The 22640-nt window shown below is 39.9% G+C and overlaps 1 long non-coding RNA gene across 17 annotated transcripts in view; it reads right to left on the bottom strand.

The window, feature by feature from the left end:
* Positions 1–410: 410 nt before the first annotated feature.
* LOC104137987 (uncharacterized) overlaps positions 411–22640 on the bottom strand; it is a 235779-nt gene continuing 213549 nt past the window's right edge. For 6 of the 17 annotated variants that reach the window (XR_011136079.1, XR_011136087.1, XR_011136085.1 and 3 more), the window contains one exon: positions 412–3012. This is a non-coding gene — a long non-coding RNA (uncharacterized lncRNA). Of the gene's footprint in view, positions 3013–5229; positions 5369–22640 lie in introns of all 17 variants that reach the window. The other 11 variants (XR_011136084.1, XR_011136096.1, XR_011136088.1 and 8 more) reach the window with 10 other exon arrangements.

The following is a 22640-nucleotide window of genomic DNA, read 5'->3' as shown; positions in this document are numbered from 1 at the left end:
TGGTATGAGAGGAAAGAGTGGTGATTAATGGCGTTATGTTGGAGCCAGTGAGTGAAATCAGGCTTTCAGTCCTGACGATCAGGAGGTCACCTATATGCTCGAGGAACTGAACAGTTCCTAATTAATTGGACAACATAATTAAGTTAAACTTAGAACAAACGTTCTCCACCCATACTTATTTGGAAGGATCCTGCTTCTCTTTCAGACTGGAAGGGGATTTTGCATGCTAGAAAGCCAGACCAATATTGCTTCTGTTTAAAAACCTTTTCAACCTTACATATAGTTCTCTAAGTTATGATAATTATTTCTGGTATGTTTGTCAGTTTGGCTTGTATTAATAATAACCACTTCTCTTCCTAGTGACTTCTGCACTCACAGAATAATGTACTCCAAAACACAGAAAATAATTCTTCACCACTAGAATGAAGCATTTATTTTAATCATCGTATTAAAAAAAGTATGTAGCTAAGAACTCTTTGGGCAAGACATTCATACATTCAGTTTGGCAAGCACAAAACAGTAACTCCATCGCTGTGAGTTCTCATGAAATCTGTATTCAGATGAATACAATATTGGGAAATGAAAATGCATTGCTTAGAAAAAGTCAGTTTTAAAAAGAGGAAATTTGTTGCATGTGTACTTGTAAATGAATTATGCCTATCTCTGTAGGTACTTATAGGGCCTTCATGTCCAGAGGAGATAATGTAATTAAAATTAAAATTAACCTGTGAGCAAAAGCTGAAAATGTACTTTTGGACAGAAAGATGAAACAATCATGCATAATGTACAATACATTGAACTGGATAACATCATTTGCTTCAAAGCTCAAGGACACATTGACATCTATAATTAGAAGGGTTCCCAGAGGACATATACACATTCCTTCAATTGAGATAGGTGACTTTTCTTTTAAAACAGCTCCAAAATGAAAGTTGGAATTTTTTTAACCCTTTAAAGGAAGTAAGTGAAAGACAAGTACAGCCAGATCTGCCTTTGACTTCACCATCCTAAAAAACACATTCATCAGTGAAAAGTGAAACAGTATAGTTGATAGCTGTATTTGGCTTTTAATCTGTAATTCTGAAGTCTAGTGCCAACTGAAGGAGGCTTCCAACCTTAATTTATTGAGGTGTCTGAGCTTTTACAATCTTTCTGGAGTGATTTCCTCTGTATTCTTGAATGTGCCAATAAAGACTTCTTTTTTTTTTTTTTTCCCAAACTGAAATACAATCCCTCAATCATAAAACTGATGTACTACAACTGAGGTTAATCCTGACCTTGGAGGATGTAGCCTGCAGAAAGAACCACCCATTTATTTAGACATGGGTACAAGAGAGGCTGTGACATCCCATCTAAATCCTAACGGATGCAGGATGGGCATAAATGTTGAATCCTGTGTATGGCAAGCAATACTGGAATGTCGTATGGTTTTCTCCTTCTCCTTTCCAAAGATATTTTAAACTTCTCTTGCATCAGATAGTTGAGATTCCCAAGATAATACCTCCCTGTCTGAATCAGATACTGGAAGCATCCTTCAGCTTATAAAGGGCCTTCATGCAACAATATCAAATAGCATGACTTTATAAAGCTCATGATTTTGATTATTTAAATATTAGCCCAGTGAACCTGCAATATAGCCACAGGGGTAAAAGAAAGAATTCCACCAGACGTAAAGGGCATGCTATGCTAGTAGGTGAACCCGAGCCCGACTCCGACAAAAAAAATCCAAGAAATCCCATCCCACTTTTTGGAGAAGGACTGATTTTAAAACATAAAATGGATACAGCTGTTTGGAAATTAAACTGTTGCTACGCTTTTAATGATTAGACTGATGCTATCAACTTAACGTAATAGAATAATGTGTGTTGACTTTATGTATTAATCCCTTTTGAAGCTTGTACATTATGCTGCAGCATACTGATAGAACCCAGGCAATTCTGGCTAGCATCCAGGAGACTGCAATCTTCCAAAAATGTTTTTCTCAGTATGAATCAATACGAAGTAGATTCTGGCTCTCGTGGATTCCAGGGTGGTATTATTATTGTAGCTCCGATGATCCGAGCGTATATATGAAGTAAGGTTTCTGGGGAAGAAGTAAAACTATTCAATAGGAAAAGCAGACAGGCTTTTGGCACAACAGTCTTTCTTTTGGGAACACCAGCTTCCCTTCAGCTCTGAAATAGAAGCAACAACTCAGTTGCTATATAAAGGTCAAGAGCAATTGCTCTGAGTTTAGCTTAATTCCATCAATCAATTAGACAAATCTGAAAGGAAATGTGATTGGTACCTGGGGAACAGAGCAGAATTTTAGCAAGGAAAGAAGTTATAAGGTCAGTCTCCCATGGGAGAGAGAAAGAAAAAGACCGCTGATTATCGCCTGTGGAATATGGGGATTCAGATTAAAACAAATAAATCAAATTCTAGCAATTATCAGAGCATGCTAATATTAAATGGTACCAAATAGAAATTATTGGAAAGGGGATAATATTAGCATACACTCTATTCTATCTCTGTAATGCAAGAAGCTAGTGAATAAATTTCATTTGAGGGACATCATAGTAAATACAGAAGGGATGAGCAAGGTAACTGTGAAGTGAACTCACCTTTCTAAGGTTTTGTTTCCAGAATGAGTTAAAATCCTGCTTGTGGGACATGACATGGTGATCCCTGCTCTCTAGTAAGGTTATTAAATCCCTGTGTTCTTTTCCATCCGGCTGTAGAGACAGGGAGGTTTGGCCTTCAGTATGCAAGAGAGTAAAAATATTTTTTTTCCTCTATACCCATGCTGCAACATGAGGAACATTTAATTATCCCCATCCTCCAGAAACTCAAGTGGCTTTTAACCACATCAGTCAAGCCGTCCACCCAGGCAGTAGAGCTTTGCAAAGTGGTGCTTGCTTTGGGGTCACCTCCTGCAGCTCGTCACCAGACAGTGAGGATGGAGCAGTCACTCTCAGCCCCGTCACTCCAGACTCAAAGGATGTCACATGGTGTTTGCCATCAGGCTCAAAGCTGTAAATGAAGGCCATCAGTCAAAGACCTGGTGGGAAGGAGAGGCCCATTCATCACTCAGACTTCATGAGCAAGTACTGATATGAGACATCTCCAGAGAAAGTATCCAAGAAAGTCATGAGCGCTACAGGATGCTGCAGAGCTGTGCAGGCACCCTACCTGCGCTACACGGAGCTTGATTGGGGGTCTACATCTTCCACACTGGTTTATGCTGGACTATGGCCAAAAGCAGCTGAGGTACAGAAAGTGTGTTCCCCTTGAAGCCCTTAAACCGAGGTTAATAACCTAACTGTGACTCTGTCACAGGGCAGAGAAGAACATCCTAAATAGCTGGAATAAGATTTGTCAGAGCTTGTCCATCAGACTTCAGCCTACACCAGCTTAAGATACTTTTTCAACGTATAGCTCCTGCAGTAAGTTGAGATTCACTGCTATGTAAACACTGGATGCTTTTACAAATAAGTTTGAAATTATCTAACAGTAATGACTGGGACAGAAGAGAGCTAACAATAGAAATTGATCATTTTGCTCCAAGGAAGCAAAAGGAAAGAATAATAAAACCACTGCTCTGTTTTGTATACAGGTCGTCTTTGAATTCACAGGCATGAAAGTTCCTTAGAGAGGGGAATATGACTAATAAAATAGCAAACATGCCGGACCAGCTTTTAAAGACAGTTTTAATTGTAGAAACACAAGCTTTAATTATAGAAATAGCCTGAACTCAGAAGAGGGATAATATGATCAATTTTTTCTCAAAGTATTTATATAAATTCAAAAAGAGAGATGATTAAAGGCACATGTGAATTAGTCATTAGAATCTCCAAGATCATTATTTGTCTATGCTGCAGAGGAACGCAGCATTTTTATTGAAGTAAAATAACACCAAGTCCTAAGATGTCACAGAAAGAGGAACTTTAATTAGCAGTGAGAATGACCTCCCTACCAGTCCAACAAGACAAATGGATCATGGTCATTGCAGCTGGAGCGGACAAACTGTGAGACAGGAGAAACAGTTCATGCGTTACCAGTGATTTACACAACTGTTTCCTAGCAGACGTGAAATGCATGACTTCTATTCTGAGCTCTGGAAAGGTTATAAACAACTCCGGCAAAAACACAGGCCTGACACATTTATTCTGAAAAGTAACGGCTGTAATGGGGTAAGAGTGGCAGCAGGTCATATTCTTAGCCAAGTGAGAGCTGACTGTCTGCAATCTCCTCCATAAACCATCTGTCAAAAATGTAGGAGTCCTCAGTCACTTCTGAGGTTGCTACAAAGCTGCTAATTTCAATGAGAGGTGGAAGGACCCTCCCTCAGCACTTCACTGCCCTACTGAGGTGCTCAACACCATATGATGTTTTAGCTTTGTTCAGCCCACAAAAATGCTGGCCACAGAGGAACATGCTCGTATTTACAGAAGCCTCCATGCTCGCTTGTAGGAACATTTAGAAAAGCTTTAAAAGGCTGATAATGAGCAAGTTTTTCAGAAGTTGACAATTTAGCCAAATCTTGACCCACTACAGTGTACCCACTAGCTGTGTTGAATGACCAGAGAAGAAGGACTTGATGCCTTCAGCATAAGCAAATAATCCTGGGATCAGGTTCAAGAAACCGTACACCAGTACAAGCAGAGGCTGGGAGTCTCTGACCTCAAGCTTCTGTGTCATCCAGGCAGGCCAACTGCCAGGAGCAGAAAGAGGTCGAAAACAACTTCTTGCTGATGAGAGGATTCTTGGCAGGAATGACAAGTGAATATGTAGCAGCAGCAGCTTTCAAGGAGGATGCCAATGAGCAAGTCTGCATAATAACCATTTCCAGGGCTAGTGACTCACTCCACGTGATGGGCATCCTGGAATGAAGGGCTCTGGCCCTAAACCCAAGGAGCTGCCTTTGGGGCTGAGTTCTCGGTTCATATTTATGTAGCAGCTGAAATCACTGCACTGAGGATAATCACATTGGTTGCTTCTGGTAGACTTAGGAAAGCAATCCTCTGCTAAGCACACTGCTGAATGCTCAGGGGGACATAGTGCCATTGCACGGCCGTTTGGCAGCTTGGTTGGGATGCCACTGCATATGACAGAGAAAGGGAAGGTTGCCCTGGCTTCATTTTTCTCTTCCTGCCAGTACCCAGGTAAATTTGAATTTCAAGTGGCAGCTGGTTCCACACCCTCTGCTCATTTGGTCCTGCCCAAAATAGCACCTGCAGCAGTCCTTACCAGACCCTGTAGATGATGATGTAGCTGCCTCTAGAGAGAGAGACGTGTTACAATACATCCACCTGGCAGAAGATAATGTGTAGCACTTTCCCAGCGGCACCACAGCTCAGAGGTGAGCCCTTCGCCAAACTTTAGCGCACTGCCCAAAAGAAACAGGAACCATTGAAACATTACTTTTCTCCCCCTAATTTCATTCTTGGAAACTTCTAAGGAATTATTGCTGAGAAAACTCAAAAAATTCTACCTGTGGTAGAGGCAAGCATAGCAAATTTCAGCTTGAACTGTTCTGTACAGCACTAAGCCATTGAAAATAGGGCTAATAGGGCTAGACAGGGCTAATATTAAGCAACTTCAGCCACAGGCCGTTGTACTAGCTCCAACGGTAATATATGCTGTTTTTCCCATAAATAGTGCATTGAAGAGCTGTATCTCTCACTATGCTTTATTCAGCTAGCAGCAATACCAAAGCAAACTTTTTTGTATGCACAACCCTAATTGAAAGCAAAGTAAATTAAATGAATTCTAAGCAGTGCCAATAATAGCTACTAGTTAGTTTGCAGTAAAAATACCAATATTTTATCAATTTTTAATAACTATGTTTTCTTGCTGTTTGCAATTGCAAAAAACTTCTTCCAGTAACAGCAAAGTACTTCCCATGTAATTTATCCAGCAGGGCCCAAATGAGCAATATATAAAAAGCATGCTAAACAACGCTACTGACATGTAATGGTGCTGCAGAGAAACAGATATAAAGGAGAAGTTATTTCAATTTCCCTTTGGTGACTTTGCCTTAATCTCACTCCTGGTGAAACTCTTTTGCAGAGTTTCAATTCAATAATTTTCACAATCACTGACAGACAGAAAGGAAAGAAAGTTATGGTAGCGGACAGCATTAAACAAGTTCTAGGGTTTATATTAAATGAATTTAGACACTTTTATATTTATCAGTTGTAAAAATAATTTGTAATTTTATTGAGCCTGTTCATTATCTGAAAAAATATTTAAATAATTTCTACCAGTAACCTGGGTTTGTAGATACAAGTATCCTGACTGTGAAATTCAAATTTTGTAGGTAAATTATAATGAGACACTATGTTTATCTGCAATAGTTCTATTCAACTGTTTTTGGGAAAGCTAGAAAAAAATCAAAGGGCAATTCTTTAGCTGACTAATATTATCAGTGCATTGTCTAGATTAATGATGTACCCTTAAATATTATGAGGTTCGTCAAGTAAAATCACGAAACTTAGCAACATTTTCCCCACGCAGCTATCCAGGAACAAAAATTCTAGGTTTTATTTGCAGAAAAAGCAAACAAGATATTCTTATTATTGAGCTTAGGTTCATAGGTTCCCAACTGGGGAACACAAAACTGCTGTCTAAGAATTGTCCTTTAGTAGAAGACCAGAAGGACTTGTAGCACAGAAGACACTTCCAATATGTCTCCCCCTAATTGCAGAACTTTTTTAAGTATTTCAAAAACTTCTAATGTCCGGATGACCATCCTATGAGATATTCAAATACGTACTTTTCTTCAAAATTGTAGTGAAAAGATTTTCTTTGTTTGCCATTAAACAGAAACATCAAAAAAAAAAAAAGATGTTGAAAGGTTTTGTGTTGACAGAATATTTCCCAATTTAAAAAAAAAAAAAAAAGCCATTCTGGTGTATTGAATATTCCTCAAACACTAGTTTAAGGTCAGTTCATCCCAAAACTGTATTTTCCCTTCATGGTATTCTGCTCTAATCAGAAGCCAAGCAACCTTATTGTTTCTTCTGGTGAGCATGGATCACAGGGAAGAATGGAGATGTATGCAACTCCCATGTGGTAACATATTAATGGAGAAACAGCTTTTTACATCAAAATCATTCTTACAGAACTTGGCCATCCAATTCTAATTGGAAGTTGGAAAATTTTAATGAAACAAAACCATGAATATTTTAAAGACAATAGTCTGCTGGTATAGTATTTCAGTTCAGCTGTTCTGCTTCCCATTTTTAACTTCCCTCTAGCCTTTCGCTCGTGCCTTTCTTAGGGGACTCAGAGATACACAAATTGTAGTCTCCCCTCCAAGCATTAGCTCTCATTTCCTCTCAGCCAGCTGCGGTCCAAAAAGTTGCCAAGGAGAAAAGCTCCCTTTTGCAGAACAATATTTATTAAGTCTTGCCAGAGCAACTAGACTTACCCATCACCACGCCATAGTCACTGGCATGGATTTATAGTGAGTCACTGCTGCCTAAATAATCCTAAGTGGCAGCTTACATGTACATCTAGACTGAATAGTTTCGCTTCAGTTGCAATGCTATAGTTTTGCCCCTACATCTGTGGATTATTTCCAAGGTAAATAATATGTAGCACAACTAGAGTTTGCAGTCGTGATCAAATGCTGTTTTCATAGGTGATGGCAATATTTAAGGCTGCAAATCTAAGTACACAAAGATGTTAGACACCCCAGGGCACAGATAGCCGGCTAGAAAGTTTCATTAATGTAGCTCAACATGGTAGGTGCCCAACTGCCACAGGAAGTATTTACCTCCTTAGTTGTTTTGATCCATACTACTGAATCTGTACCTACATTGGTAAGGGTCTACATACCTTTAAAACTTAGTCCATTAAAGCATAAACCTCATTACAAGGACGTGACCTTTTTTTGTGCTAGGACTACCTCCTGAAGGATATGTGGGAATCTCTTTGGTCCCCTCGCCCCCTGAAATCAATGTGGACTGATACATAGCTCATTCTGTTATTTTCAGAGTTGAGGCTCTTGTTCATAAATCGGTTCAGAAATTGGAACCTTTTTATTAGACTATAGCTAGATTTTTTTCAGGTGCAGAAAGCAGATTACAAAAATAACTCCAGTATTTTGACTTACCAGCAGAAAATCAACTGGAATGTACAAAAATATGTAGTTACAAACACAAGCCAATGAAGAAAGAAGATACTATTAAACACCAAAATTATCATGAGCAGTAACAGTTACTTGCTTTAAGCTCTTTTAACCACATTTTTCCATTGCATTTTCCATCAGTTAATTCAAAATAAACGTGCATTTTCTCTAGCATGTTTTTTTTAGCTATAATGGTTGCCATGGTTATCACAAGGACATTTTAAATGTAAGGAACGCACAAAATTGATTTTTTGTGGCTAGGCCTGAAATACTCTTAAAACTCTCGAAACCTGTGGACGGCAGCTCTAGTTAATGAAAGATCTCTGCTCGGTCACGTTCCATCAGTTTGTGCGCACTGAGGCTGCATAATGAAATCTGCACTTTGCATCTGAGCGTCAGATGCAGTGAGTGACTCAGGCTTTAGGGGAGCGCACAGTTACCTGCAGAACTCAGACGTGAGCAAAAGAACATCTTGCCATTGCAGGTGCTGATCTGGCAACCTGTACGAGTTTGCCTGCATTTTCAGGCTGCAGAATGCAATGTACTTCTCTCCACAGCAGCAGGGGAGGATCCACAGTTCAGGATCCCCGTTAGCGCAGAGCTATACAAACACGCACCACACAATAAGGAGCGAGGACAGTTAGCGACTGAATGGCTAGGGCACATTCCCCAGAGGTGGAAAGCTGTATCTGGCCCTTAAACTTTTCACATGTTTTACATTAAATAGTCATTGTGGGTTGCAAACAAACAAACAAACAAAAGAGCAGATATAAGCCTGGGAACACAGACCAGGACCTAGAACCCTCTCCGCCTAGATAAGTACTTGCACTAGTCACTGCATTACAGAGGGAGGGAGGTATATTTATTACTTCTGCCTCCTTCAGCCTTCCTTATTTTCCATTCAGTGTAGCACCACTTAAAGAGGAGAGGCTACCAGTCCGCCTTGGTGGGACCCTTGCACCAAATTGAGGTGCCTAAAATACAGGCAGCCAGGATCTCTCTCTGGCGGCTTTCAAAAAGCAGCCAGCTGTCCTCTTCACTTAAAAAGGGAACTTGGACATTTATTTTAGGAGGACATCTTCACTAGACACCTAAAATTTAGGCGCAAGCCTTATTTCCCAGTCTCTTAAAAGATTTGGCCTTAACAAACTGCTCTGCCAGACCTGCTTTTCTCTCCTGCTCCTGCTCCTGCTCCTCCTCCTCCTCCTTTGCCTGCCACCAGTTCTGCTCCAGTAGCCCTTAATGCCTACTCTCATGGGCAGCGCAGGCAGCAGCAAGACTTTTGGAGGCTTTATGTTGCCACAGGGAAGAAACCAACCCAAATCATCCCCACCATAGTTATCCCGTGTTAGGCTACTTGCAGCTCTTCATGATTGCTGTCCCTGCTTCTAGTTTTTGTTAACAAAAAAAAGATTAAATTGGGAACATTGAAATCCCTGCTGAGCCTTTTCCTTTTCCAGAACTGCCATTTACAGCCTGGTACAGCTGTAGTAAGAATTTCTGAAACACAAAATCAAGCCATTGTAGGAAATGCCGACTGGAAATGATGGCTGGCATCCATAAAGTTTAACTTTGTTCTCTACCCGTTGTGAAATCTCTTGGCAGAAATGATGTAAACTTGTCTTCATTAAATGTATTAGCAGAGATGGGGGCTAACCTTTGCTAATGAATAGAGTGTAAACACTCTGTAGGCTGCCCTCATTTGAAAAGAACAACAGAAAAGGGAAAGAGAAAAGAAAAAAAACCCAGAATTTCCCTGTTTATGTATGACTCACTGGATGTGGCAGACCCGACAAATGAATCCCATCTCTTACACTTGAAGTCCATATTAAGTGTTTGTGCAGGCAAGACCTTCAAGATGTGCGGGCTCAACAGTTACCCTGTAGATTTTTGTGTGATCTTGGCCAAGTCACTTAACTCTGTGTTTCAGCTTCCATGTGCTCCAGCAGTGATAACTAAAGCCTATTGTTTTTTGGAACTATGCTTACGGATAGCATAATCTGAAGATTGCTCAATAATTATTATTTTGCTTACTATTACACTTTTGGGGAAAGATATGAAAGAATTTTCCACTGGGAAAAAAATCAACATACACACTCAGAGCAGGCTGACATTAACCAGTCTCCTCCTAGTAGAGCTTTGCCTTGACTTACAGGAGCTGTAGTCCCTGCAGTAGGACTGCAGTAGGTCCTGTTTTGCCAAGAGAGAGCACCTTCCGGAAACACAGTGTGTGGGATTCACACAGCTATCAATCAGAGGAGTCCCGTGACTCACAACAGTGGCCCAAACACAGGGAGAGGCTCCAGGGCATGGTAGGAGGTGTAAGTGAGGCCAGCGAAGAGATTCATATAGCAGTTTCAATTGCAGGCATAAAGATGAAGCTTTCTGAAATCACATAATTTACATGTCTTTGGAATTTTTCATGCTGCTTTGATTTTTTTAGCCCAGACAAAAAGAAATGGGGAAACATCCAGATTTTCCAGAAAGAGCAGTTTTTTTCTCCTAATTTTCTCCTATACTACTAGTTTCTACTCTCGTGGTGGAGAATGGATGACCGTGTGTCATCTTATTGGTTCTTTGAGGAATGCCCTGACTCTGCAAGTTATAACATAGTAGTGCCTTGCTCTTGGCTGGAGCTTGGAGAAGTTATGCCTTCCCCTTCCTCCCATAAAAAAAGACAAGAGAAAATTGAAATTAGCCAAGTATTAAGCCAATCTCAAAAATGTACTAAACTTAACAAAATTCCAGGTGTGTGGGAACAACTATATAATGCCTTGATTGAAAACCAGAAACATTCTATTTCTTATAAAATGTTAATAGCAAAACCACTGGTTCCTTAAATGAACATTTTACTAAATCATAGGCGTTTAATTTCCTCTCGTGCATTTCAGTAGCATGCATTTCCTGAAAATAAAGCACTGAAAGAAATGTGAATATTCTGTTTACTGAAAAAAGATTTGTTGTGACAATTAGAGTCTTTTCAAAATGATATGTTAAAATGTTATCCATCAGCCTAAGCACAGAGAAAGCATGCAATTTGGCGCTAACAGGCCTCTAGCTAGAAACAGAGGACTCATTTCTGTAAACTGTCTTCAGTAACCTTAGCAAGCGAATTTAAAGGAGCTACTCCTAGGACTAAGGAGATGGAAGGATCTGGCACCTTGGAACTGCCCAGGGATGCAATATCCATATATTTCTAATCAGAGCTATTTCATTAGTGCCCTTTTGGAAGAACTGTAACTGATTAACTGAAAATTAACCAGTGGAATTGATTTTGATTTCAAACCATCAGCCCACACATTGTTAGCACCATTGGACTTAGGGACAGAAAACTTGTGTGCAATTTGGAAAAAGAAAGTTGCTGAATGGATTAAGCTTTGCCTATAATGACTTTGGAAGGTTTAGGTCAGTTGTCAGTTCTGTGTGTTTTGTATGACCTTTATGAATTAGAAACCTTTTAGAATTCATTTTATTCCTCTGACTGCACAATTGTAACATGCCTGGTCTTTCTGCTAAAGCACTAGACTGGCCCTCAGGGTAAATTCAATTCGCAGCCTGCCTACAAATTTCCATTGGACAAATCATGCTCACTAAGTGACAAGTTCCTTTGCTATCCTCTTTCCTACCTAAAAAGAAGTGGTAGTAACCCTCTCCTCTACCCTCTCGTTTTGCCTTGGGAGCTATTCAGATGCTGCAGTGATGAACACCACCATTTCATTAAGGCTAAGCATGAAGTATTTAGTTAACTGGTGTTCCGAGTGAATTCAGTACAGGAATAAGTTGGCATTCACTGTTTGCTAACCAGTCTTCCATTTCCTCTGTCTATAGATCCTTAAAGATTGAGCTGGCTCTTTATTAGTAGTAAAATGGAATTTTTAATGCCTAGGAAAATTTATACCCTTAGAAAATTGAATATTGGTATAGATAGCATGAATACTGATGGTTTAAACTGACAAAATTTTTTGGAATTAGACCTACATTGAAATTGCAGATCCACAGAAATGAATGGCTAAATTCCCCAATAACTTCTAAAGAGTATCTTTTTCATCTCTGAGGTCAAATTCACCTTCAGTGGCAGAAAATTCAGTAAACTCACTGAAGATGAACAAGCTATTCCATATTATTCGGATGAAACTAGAAGCTTAGCTCTGAGTCTTTTTACAAACCTAATTGAAATAGTGATTTCAGTGGACACCAACAACTTGGACCACTTCACTTACACCAGCCACTGGAAAAGAGAACAATGAGACTAGGCCCTTTGCTTTATCATAAAATGGGCAATAAATATACCCTTGTGAGCTGTGTAAGCCAGCCCAACAAGAGTGCTGTACAGAAGACTGGTAAAACTCTAGCAAAAGCATAGTAAAGATTAAACAGTACAGACCTCTCTGCTATGCAAATCTTTTGGCAACATAGTTTATAATTCAGAAATATGAAAATATATTAAACCAAATCTAACCTTTTATGAAGAAATGATGTGTTGTATTCTGACTCTGTTATTTACCTGAACACCTGGCTTCCATCGGTTACTTCCATGTACTTACTACAAGAGACAATTGCTTATGTGCGAATTTTTACCCAAATTCTTTCCCATCTATTACAATAAGAAAAAAAAAATCAACTCTCTTCTTTTATATTTACAGAAGTGGCTTTTTTGCACCTCCTCAAAAGGAATTAGCTTTTTGATCAGTGATGAAAGACTGGTTCGAGGACACTGACACATGTAGGATGTTCACACAAACCATCCTCAAAACCTGGCATCATTTCTTCAGTCCTTTTCGTTCTCACTCGACGACTTCCCAATGCTCTCTCACAAGCTCAAGTATCTTGCTAAAGGACAACTGTTATAGATTTAGATTTATCTTATTTTTCTGTAAATAGTCATTCCCACTGGCTTTGTTTGCTGTTCTGCAGGGCTATGTCATCTCACAGCAGGCTCTGAAGCTGCTTCAGCTCCATTAGAAAGAGTTCAGTCACGCACAGAATCCAAAGGTGAATTACTTGCTGAAATCTCTTCCACTCCTTCATAAAAAGGCAACCGAGAAAAAAAAAAAGCACAGTGCCTAATCACCTTCATGCACAGCACCTTCATCTACCATTTTAGGGAAGAGTGACTCACTAAGGCAGCCTCGCAACCTCAGACCTGTTGGGCAAGTTTGGCTGTCCCAAAATTTCTCTGCATGATTCTGAATATTATATTCACATTAGTTGTAAAACTCTTTTTTTACATATTGACCTTTATATTTTGATTTATATTCAGCTTTAGTTCAAAATTGCTCTTTGGTTGTGGTAGGGAATTGTTTTTTCACAGCAAGACCTCGAGGCATACCAAAATAATACAAAAATTCAGCCTAGCATTTTGCTCTCTGCTCCACTTGCTTGAAGACAGAAGTCGAAAAAGTCCTCCTGCCAGGAGGCCAGAGCAGGTGAACCCTCTGTGGCAATGCCCGAATTTAGTGTAGCACTGGTGGCTGTGGGCTGCAATATTTTTCTAAATAGATTTAGCCGCAGGCATCCAGAGTTTTGCAACAGCTGATATGAAGGCCCTGGGTCCATCTGGCGTTCCCAGAGCATCTTGGCTGCTCTTCTCTCAACAGGTGACTCCCCAGCAATCAGGATAGCAGGCTTACTTACTGGGCAAAGCAACAACAACTTTTTTGGCCTAGGTTCACAGACAGTGCCACTAACTTACGCAGTAAATCCACTTATAATTGCATCCATTCATGATGCTTCCTCCACAACTATATAACAGGTGAGAATTTTTACTCAGAAATTCATTTCTGACAAAGTCTTTGCTTTATGCATATTTTGAGCCAAAAAGGGATGAAAAATAAATTTTGTAAGATTTATTAATTCCCCAATATCCCTATTTTTCTGTTCTTTCCCACAAAAAAAAACAGCAAATAGCTCAGAAAAGTAAAGTTCTTGTACAAATACCTTCATAAATATTAAAGCTCATATTTGTGCTTAGCAAACACCCCAAAACTATCGAGCAGATATGTTTACATACAAAGCAGGAATTTTACCTCAGGGTCCAGACAGGATCCAGGAACCGTATACTATAACTGATGGAAAGATCTAGGAACAAAATTAATGTATCTCAAGTGAGAAATGAGATTTTTGTCTGCAAGTCAAAGTCACAGTCCTGCCCTTTTAAGCAAATTGCATTTGCAGGAAAAATATATTCCAATTCAAAATGAGAATTCAGTAGGTTTCTGCATACGTAAGTGGGGATCTGCTTACATGAACTTCAGTGCAAAACATGAACTCACAAAAACAGATTTCTATTTTTAGTACCAAGTCAGTAATACTGAAGAAAATCAGTGCAGGGGAACTTCTTCAAATACAGTTCAGTGGTGTTAACAAACATCACTCCAAATTTATCATGAACTTTTCTGCCTAAGACTGCATTGAGGAGAACAACCTCTATTTTATCTCCTTATAAGTCTCTTGAGACCACCATTATAACTGCATAGGTTTAGAAATACTCTGTCCTGGAGCAATTATTTTTCCCAGTACTTCAGAGCAATGTTTCAAAATCCCAGCTGAAAGCCACGATACAAATGTACAAGTCCCATTGTTTATGGCATTACTAGAAGTCTATGTTTTAACAGCCCCCATGCTCTTTCCAACAGAAACGTTCCAGATTTATTTGCCTAGAAATTGTCCCCTCTTCCACCTTTGATGAATAAGAAGACAAATCCTGTAGCAGTTTCCCTACATGCTGGGCTCCAGATCTTCAACACAGGCAAGGCAATGGGTAGGTATCCCTCCTCTGTCATCTGGTTCCCAGGTAGCATTGAGAGAGAAGGACCCAGCAAGCACATTTCTACTGATTTCCCAGCTTCTGCTTACTCTACACAATGCAAGCTGCAGGTCAAGCTACTTGCTGTCCCCTGGCTCCTCCTGTCTCCACAGCTAAGGAGGCGTCACAGGGACATCTGCCCCTTGGCTTCTCTAGGGCACTTCCAGCTCTCACCAAGGGACTCTCACAGAGACCTCCACACAGTATTTCTTGGAAAATCCCAAATAGTACTAACAGAGATCCCAGTAGGATGACTTCCTTGGACAGCTTTTGAAGATATTTGCCTTTTCCCAGTAGCTTTTTTTCCCTTTCTGTCTTTATTAACTTTCACCTCCTAACGAGGTCCCATAAAGACGCATCTCCTCATTTTGCTTAAAAGGTTCAATGACCCTCTGGCATACGATTACGATCCAGTAATCTGTGAGTATAGTAAATAGGACATAATAAAACATTTACGTGATTTGTACATGTTTCACATTCAGAAGGAGAGATTCGTTGTGTTGCAAAGAGAACTGGCTGAAGCAAGACAAGCCCCAAGTGGAACACAAATTAATATTTTAAAAAAGAAAGTAGGGACTATTCATGAGAAGATGAGAATGACTGGAGCAACAGACTTTACAGAGGCATTATAAGGGTGGCATTGAATTTGCTACAAGAAGGCTCCAGGAGTAGGAGGTAATAGAAAGCAAGGAAAACAAAGGAATGGGAAGGGGAGCACTTTTTCATTGATTGTTATAACACATTCTTACCAAATTGGACTAACTGTATCACAGTAGGTGATGAGAACCTCATCAAGAACCAGCTCTTGTCACAAGGTGCTCCTAGAGTGACCTGTGACACAAAGGTAGAGCCAAATTGTCTTCACTAAATTCATACAAATAGTCCTAAAACTCCACAAGGATATTCATGTGAATGAGACAGGCGCAACTTCACTATCAGGAACAATCAGCGCACCTTTCCTAAAATGCTTTTCTTGTGAAGACAACTGGCTGATTTCATTCTTGTTTACTATTCCATTGTTTTTAAGCCCATAAAATAAGCAGAATGTGTCAAAATGTCTAACAACACCCAAGAAACATTTTTTGCCAAATAGAGAGATGAAACTGTAGATACAAGCCAGGGCCGTACATCACTGTAAGTACAAAGCAAAATTTCAAGCTCTTGTTTCAGACATCCTGAAAATAATGGTTTATGAACCAAATCCTTGCTTTTTAATCAACACAGACATGCTGCCTTCAACAGGGCTACACTGCTAAATATACACATAGTGATATATGACATGATATACTAAAACTAGTAAAAAACACATTAAGCGTGTACATGGAACTACACCTAACTGTACCAAGGGAAAATATAGCCCATTACATTGCTAGATTTAATGACAAGATTGTTAACAGTACAGGATCTGCAACATCCTTTGGATCATCCTGGATTGTTTCTTTAGCTTTTCCTCTTACATAATTTTTAATTTCCTTGGCAGTTAATCCTGTTATAGAGGAGGTTTTGAGCAAACACTTTAATTTTTGAATTTTAAAGTGGTATATGAGGTGAACTGAGATCCTTTTTTCCCTGGTGCCCCTTTGCTGAATAAGCTCTGCAATAATATTATGTAATGGCGCCCACACGTCACCCTTCATTCTTTTATTAAATAGTCACAGCATACCACATACTTTTACAGGCACCTCAGAAAAATGCCTTGCTGGTTATAAAACCCACACACCATTCTTTTTTTTTTTCATAGAGATCCTTACATGCTTCTTCAACATCGGTTATTTATCTCTATAACAGCCTGAAAAAATGGGCAACGTTAGTCTCACTTGTAAATCCTGAGTACGCAGTGTTAACAATTACAGTTTACAGAACTGTTACTGCAGGAGACACCTCAAAGTTCATCAATGAAATAAAGTGTGCCTTAAAGTCTAGTGCCATTCCTATTAATCAAAGCTTTTCCACTTTATAGAAACAGGCACATTTTGAGAGCCTGTGTGTCCAGGCAATTTTACTTGCTATAATTCCAGAGACATTTGTCTTCCCTGCAGAATCATACAGCCTCTTATATATGATATGATCTGCAAAGAAAACACAGAGAGGGCTGGATCCAGTCCACTAACTTAGGCACATATCTTCTACCTAACCATTAGGGTGCTTATGAAGCACGTCTCTTAAAGCTAATAGGAGGAGGTAAGGTCTTGGCAGAAGACCTGCTCCACCTAAGTTCAGATGCGCAAAGCTCTTCTAGGATCCCCGTTTCTGCACCCTTGTGATCCTCTGGTGATATTGTAGCCTCCCGAGAGCCCACACGTCCCTGCAGAGGAGAGTGCCCAGGAGCGCACCGCTCTCTGTGGGATCAGCACAGCCAAAAGTAGGCATGCCAGCCCTTCATGGGAAGACTTTCAGCCTTTTAGTCTATTCATGGTAGTTCAGCTGTTACGGAGATCTACTTCACTCAATACCTTAAATTTAGGTGCGATCAACAAACAGACTTTAATGCAAGTTCACAAACCTTTCTTCCTCTTTGTATTTTCTCCCCTATGATAGAAGATGTGGTGTAACACCCACCATTACAGACTATCCACAGAAATATAGTGCACCTAAAGTTTTAAAAGGGGTAGGTTTCTGGATGAAACAACTATCCCAGTTTTACTAGGTTTCTGACTAGTGTCCATCTTCTTTCTTTCCAATAGCACCTTTATCAACCACACTTGGTTTTTACACTTGGTAGGGAAAACTGTCTCTCTAGATGGTGATCCTGAGAGCCAGGAAAGTGTGGGAGAATATTGTGGGGTTTCGTTTTATTTAAAATGCTGTTCATGCCAATGGTAAGCAAATCTCAAAAGAAGCATTTCCAGCAAGGGCAATGTTTGTGTAGATCCCAGGACTTTCCTCTAACCCATTGCTACCCTATCTTTCCACAGTCAGCAAAAGAAGTCACTTATGTTTCCATTTTGCCGTGAAAACTGAGTTCACAGGATATTTTATAAAAATTCTCCTAAAAGAAGATTATGCAACATGAGATGTTTCCTCTGTCAGTCCAGATCCGATCTCTAAACACTGAAAAATCTTGAAAATACTTGGAATTATGGGCTCTCATTCATGCCAAAGTTGTCAGAAAGGACGTGGAAATACCTGCAAAAAAGCAAGGACAGTTGGAAGCATATCAGAGGGATCAAACAGAGAAGAAGAGAATTGTCTGGATCTTTGAAGGAGATAGCAGAGAGAAGCAAGAGAATGTAAAGGAGAAGACAGCATAAATAATGTTTCAAATCTGGAAGTGACATAATCAGGCCCAAAAGGCAAATAAGATGGCTTTAGCAGTCTCTGTATGTATAGCTTGAAGGGAGATCAGAGAGTTGCTATTATAGACAAGGAAGGATGTAAAGGGGTCCAGAGAAGGAGATTTATAATTGTTTCAATTCGCGTTTTCTCAGTGTAGCATTCAGAGCATTAATGTTCTTGCCTGACTTCAGAGAATCATTGTAAAAATATAAGTAGCGTTCACAGTCATTTCTGCTTTTCCTTTTTTTCTTTCCTAAACCCACATTTCACAGTTTAGTAACTCATTTGCTGTGGATGAAGGGACTACAGCTGCATTTATAACAGTGAGTAGCTGATCCATTTAAACAGCAGGTGCAACAAAACAGCTGTCTTTGAGTTTCTATTCTCCATTAGCCTTGCCAGGAAACATAATCTGTTCCAGTTTAGAAAAACATCCCATTGTATCTGGCTGTGGGTAGAGAAGGAGGGGAGGAAAAAGTAGCAACAACATTGTATCTGTCTTAGTCTGGGACTTGTGCAAGTTGTGTTGTTTACATTTATATTTTATTCATATTAAGTTGCCCTGCATTTTCCCTTTAATCACACATCTCTATAAACACATACAGGGAAGAAGAAGAAGAAGAAGAAGGAGGAAAAAAAGGTTAGGTTTATAAAGTTAGGTAGTTAAATACAGTAAAACACCAAAATTCAGGTTATCCGGAAAAAATAATATTGGTGGGCGTAGAACAGAAGTGGTATCTTTCAGAGCCACTGTAGTACATAATCTCCCTGGCTACCACGGTGTCTACAGTGGGCTGTTATTTTCTATACGGAGCAGGTGCTTTCAGGGACAAGAAATGTGGTTAGCCAGCAAGCTTTGCAAGTATTTGCTGGCAGTAGAGAAAGGTACATGCTCTGGTGTGCTTGGCACCCCTGCACGTGGGGCATCTGTCCTGGCTGCACATTGACATCTTCATGTCCTCTGCCCTCTCACTCCTTCCCAGGTTACTCATTTTCTATGGCCTTTTTGTGTTCCTACCCTTTTCCCCTGGCACCTGACTTTTCCCCACTTTGCTCCTATACCTGCCTGCAACGGCCCGTCTATTCAGTTTCTTCCTATTGCAGGGAGGAAGCTGCTTGCTCTCCTCCCCGCTTCTCCTCCCTGCTCCCCACTCCTCCCGCTGGGGACCCCGTCCTGTGTGGTTCCTGTGTCTCCTCTGCAGCAAAAGCCGCCACCCTGCTCTGTTGAGGCTGCTAAGCTCCACCACGAAGAGCAGTGGAAAGATTACTGTTCTGCCTCTTCTTCTGAGCTATTCTCATTTCCAGCACTGGTCCAGGGAAGATCTGCTTCACTCTTGCAGCTGAGAAATGCTAATGGAGCCTGCTCAGCACGTAAGGACCGTGACAGGACAGAGGATGCTCACTGAAGGCAAAATCTGCTGAGAAATGAGCTGCCAATATCTAACAAGTCTTTATTGCACCTGTGCCAACTCAAATTTTCAGTGGCCCACTGCTTGATAAAACATGGACAGTAGCAAAGAGCGTCCTGCAGAGTAGAGCAGGGCAGCCAGCTCACACTTCCCAAGCTCACACATTCCCAAATGCTCCAAATCATACAGATGCTCTGTGCATCGACAAAAACAGGACTCAGAAATAGTTTTCATAATGAGAAACCGGAGCTGGGCTGAAGCGAAAACTATCTCCAGCACCTCTGTTCCTTGCTACACCGACTATGCTCGGAGAGTGCCCCAACTTTTCCCTTTCTGACCACTCAGTCTTGCACACAGAAATCTCCATGGCTCACATAGGAAGGCCCATCTCTGAACTCATCCTGTCCCCATTCCCCCCAACCTTGTTCCCAGCAATGAAGTATCCTTCTCTGACAGCATACCTTCAGGGCAAACAAGATTTTTTCTTAATTTTATTCTTGGAAACAGCTGTCTCACTTCAGCTGAAACACAGAAAAAGGATTAAAAGGATAAGGTCACTCTTGGTGTCATTCTTACTTGCACCGATGGCCTGCCTAGAAAATCTCATCCAGTTTGAAGTTGTTCAGAAAGTCTTGATACTGTAAAAGAGAGATCCTCAGAGGGGAAAAAAAAAAATCAGCTGGACCACACTATTAATTGAAATTCACCCTGCAGCAAAGGTTCTTTAGTCAGCTCTTCCGTAGCCTTTGTGGTCAATAGTAAACAATGTTTATGGACTCTGACCATAGATGAATCTCATGATAGGTGATATTTTTAAAAAAGGAAACATGAATTTCTGTTTGTTCAGCATGTCTCTAGTCCCACTTCTGGCAGCCAGCACAGCCACACCAAATATATCACTGTCACTATTTGAAAAACACCCCCAAATTTATGGCAGATACAGAGCCCTAAAATAAACATATAACAAACAGTTCTGGGAGCCGTGTAGGCAGCAAAGCCTGATTTATTGTGGATGATTTATGTCTGAATTTGCTAACAAACTGAGCTCTGACCAATGCTTTTCCTTCAGTTAAAACATTCAGAATACCTATTTCATATGTGGCAGCCCAGTACAATTAAGAATGAGCTCATGTTACACTCTGTCCCTTACCGGTCTCCCTGTTTTAGCCAGTCACTTATCGGCATCAAACTTGTAAGAAAATGGCATGTCTAAGTCCTCTACCTCAGTGTCTAGTTCAGCAAACCAGTTCACTTAGAGCTATGAAGGAAACCAGAGATTTTTGCATTATTTTCTAAGTAGTGACACAATTTTCCATTCCTAAACAATGTCTATAAAACTGACTGAATCTGCAGACCATACAGCAGCTATTTTTAGGTCATAGAAACACAAAATTCAAATCATAACATGAGGAAACTTCAAGTAACCTAGTGAGAAATAACTATGGTTACAGAGGGGTGTGTCAAAGCCGCACATTCTTTGATACTATTGACTGCTAATGCATATTTATACAGCAGAGGTACATGTACACTACACTGTGTCGTACTTACTGATGTACTGGAAGCTTCGGACTCAAACAATTAAAGGTCTTCTGACATACTTTTTCACTTTGTTTCTTAAATATCTTAGCAAGATCACATAATATACAAATTACTGTTATCTTTGATATGATTCCTCCTGACCCCAGGAGGTTTGTGAAAAATGGTATCACATTCCCATAAGCTCAATTTACACTATAAGGAACAAATAACTCTAAAAGTCAACGACAGGGAAGATAGAGACCTCCTAATGTGAAGCACTAGAGAGTGAAAATTACTGAGAAAAAGAAATAGGGTGAAAATAAAGAACTGGTAAGGCAGATGGAATAACCCCAGACTGCTGAACAAACTGCAATAGTTTTCACATCCCTCAGAAATGTGGCCAAGTCTTTGAATAAAAGTGATCATTTAATATTCCTATTGCTATTCTACCAGTCAGTATGAATACAAATTTCAGCCCTAAGACCATATTCTTTCTGAGTATTCATCAATGGATGTTTGTCCTGTCCTGTCCTGTCCTGCCCCAATCTTACCCTTCTTGTATCGTAATTATCATTACAATATCTCCAAGACTTTCAGCTGTACATTATGTGACATGACTAAAAACTGACACATGCAGTGCTTACAACTTTTCAAGAGTTATTTTCTTCTCCAGAAAATGCTATTTTCCTGAAAATATTAATTCACAAATTCATATTGCACTGACTAATTTAAACCAACAAAAGTTTCAGGTTAATTTCACAAGATAAAGAGTAGGAAGTAGGGAGGGGATCCTCTTTGTTAGTCTCTTTCCTTACATATTTGAAAGTACAGGAGGACTTAATTAGACAGAACATATCCAGATGCTCATATCCATGAGCATCCTCATGGACATTACTTTGGCCAGATCCACAAAGAAAAATCCCAATTAGTAATTTTTGATGAATTTTTCTAGGGGATCAGGCATCAAAGCCAAATTTTGAACTTAACTGCCCTTGTGAAACTAACCACTGAGTCCTATTTAGGTGTCTATTATCTCACTGATTGAAGGGGAAGTTCTGAGTGCAAATTGGACATCTAGAATTGTCTATGGATCTGACCTCTAGTGACTATAGGTTGCAAGTTAGAACTGTATTTTTATGAAAGATATCTGAAAGATGCCCTCTCCAGAATCATAAGGGCATTATGCGCTTTTCTTCTGAAATGACTGCTGGGAAGGGATGTCATCAACTTAAACTTCAAGATTTGCAGTTGTTTTACAGTTTTACAGCTGTGTAGTTCCTTACCCAGGTGTATCCAACCTGGAGGTCCTAATGACACATTGCACAAAGTGGTATGACTATTTAGAGTAGACAATAATGACACAAAAGGACGGTTACAAAATTAAATAAAGACCTCAGAGTAAAACTTTTATTTTAAGATCAATGAAAGATTTTATCTTAAGAAGTTATTGCCCATTTCCATGACTAATGAGGCTACTGTCACACAGTCTAAGAGATACATCCCCCCAGGCAGTGAT

Source organism: Struthio camelus, chromosome 1 (genome assembly GCF_040807025.1).
Source record: "Struthio camelus isolate bStrCam1 chromosome 1, bStrCam1.hap1, whole genome shotgun sequence".
In the NCBI taxonomy this organism is placed as follows: domain Eukaryota; kingdom Metazoa; phylum Chordata; class Aves; order Struthioniformes; family Struthionidae; genus Struthio; species Struthio camelus.
This window is presented reverse-complemented; position numbering and strand designations above follow the sequence as displayed.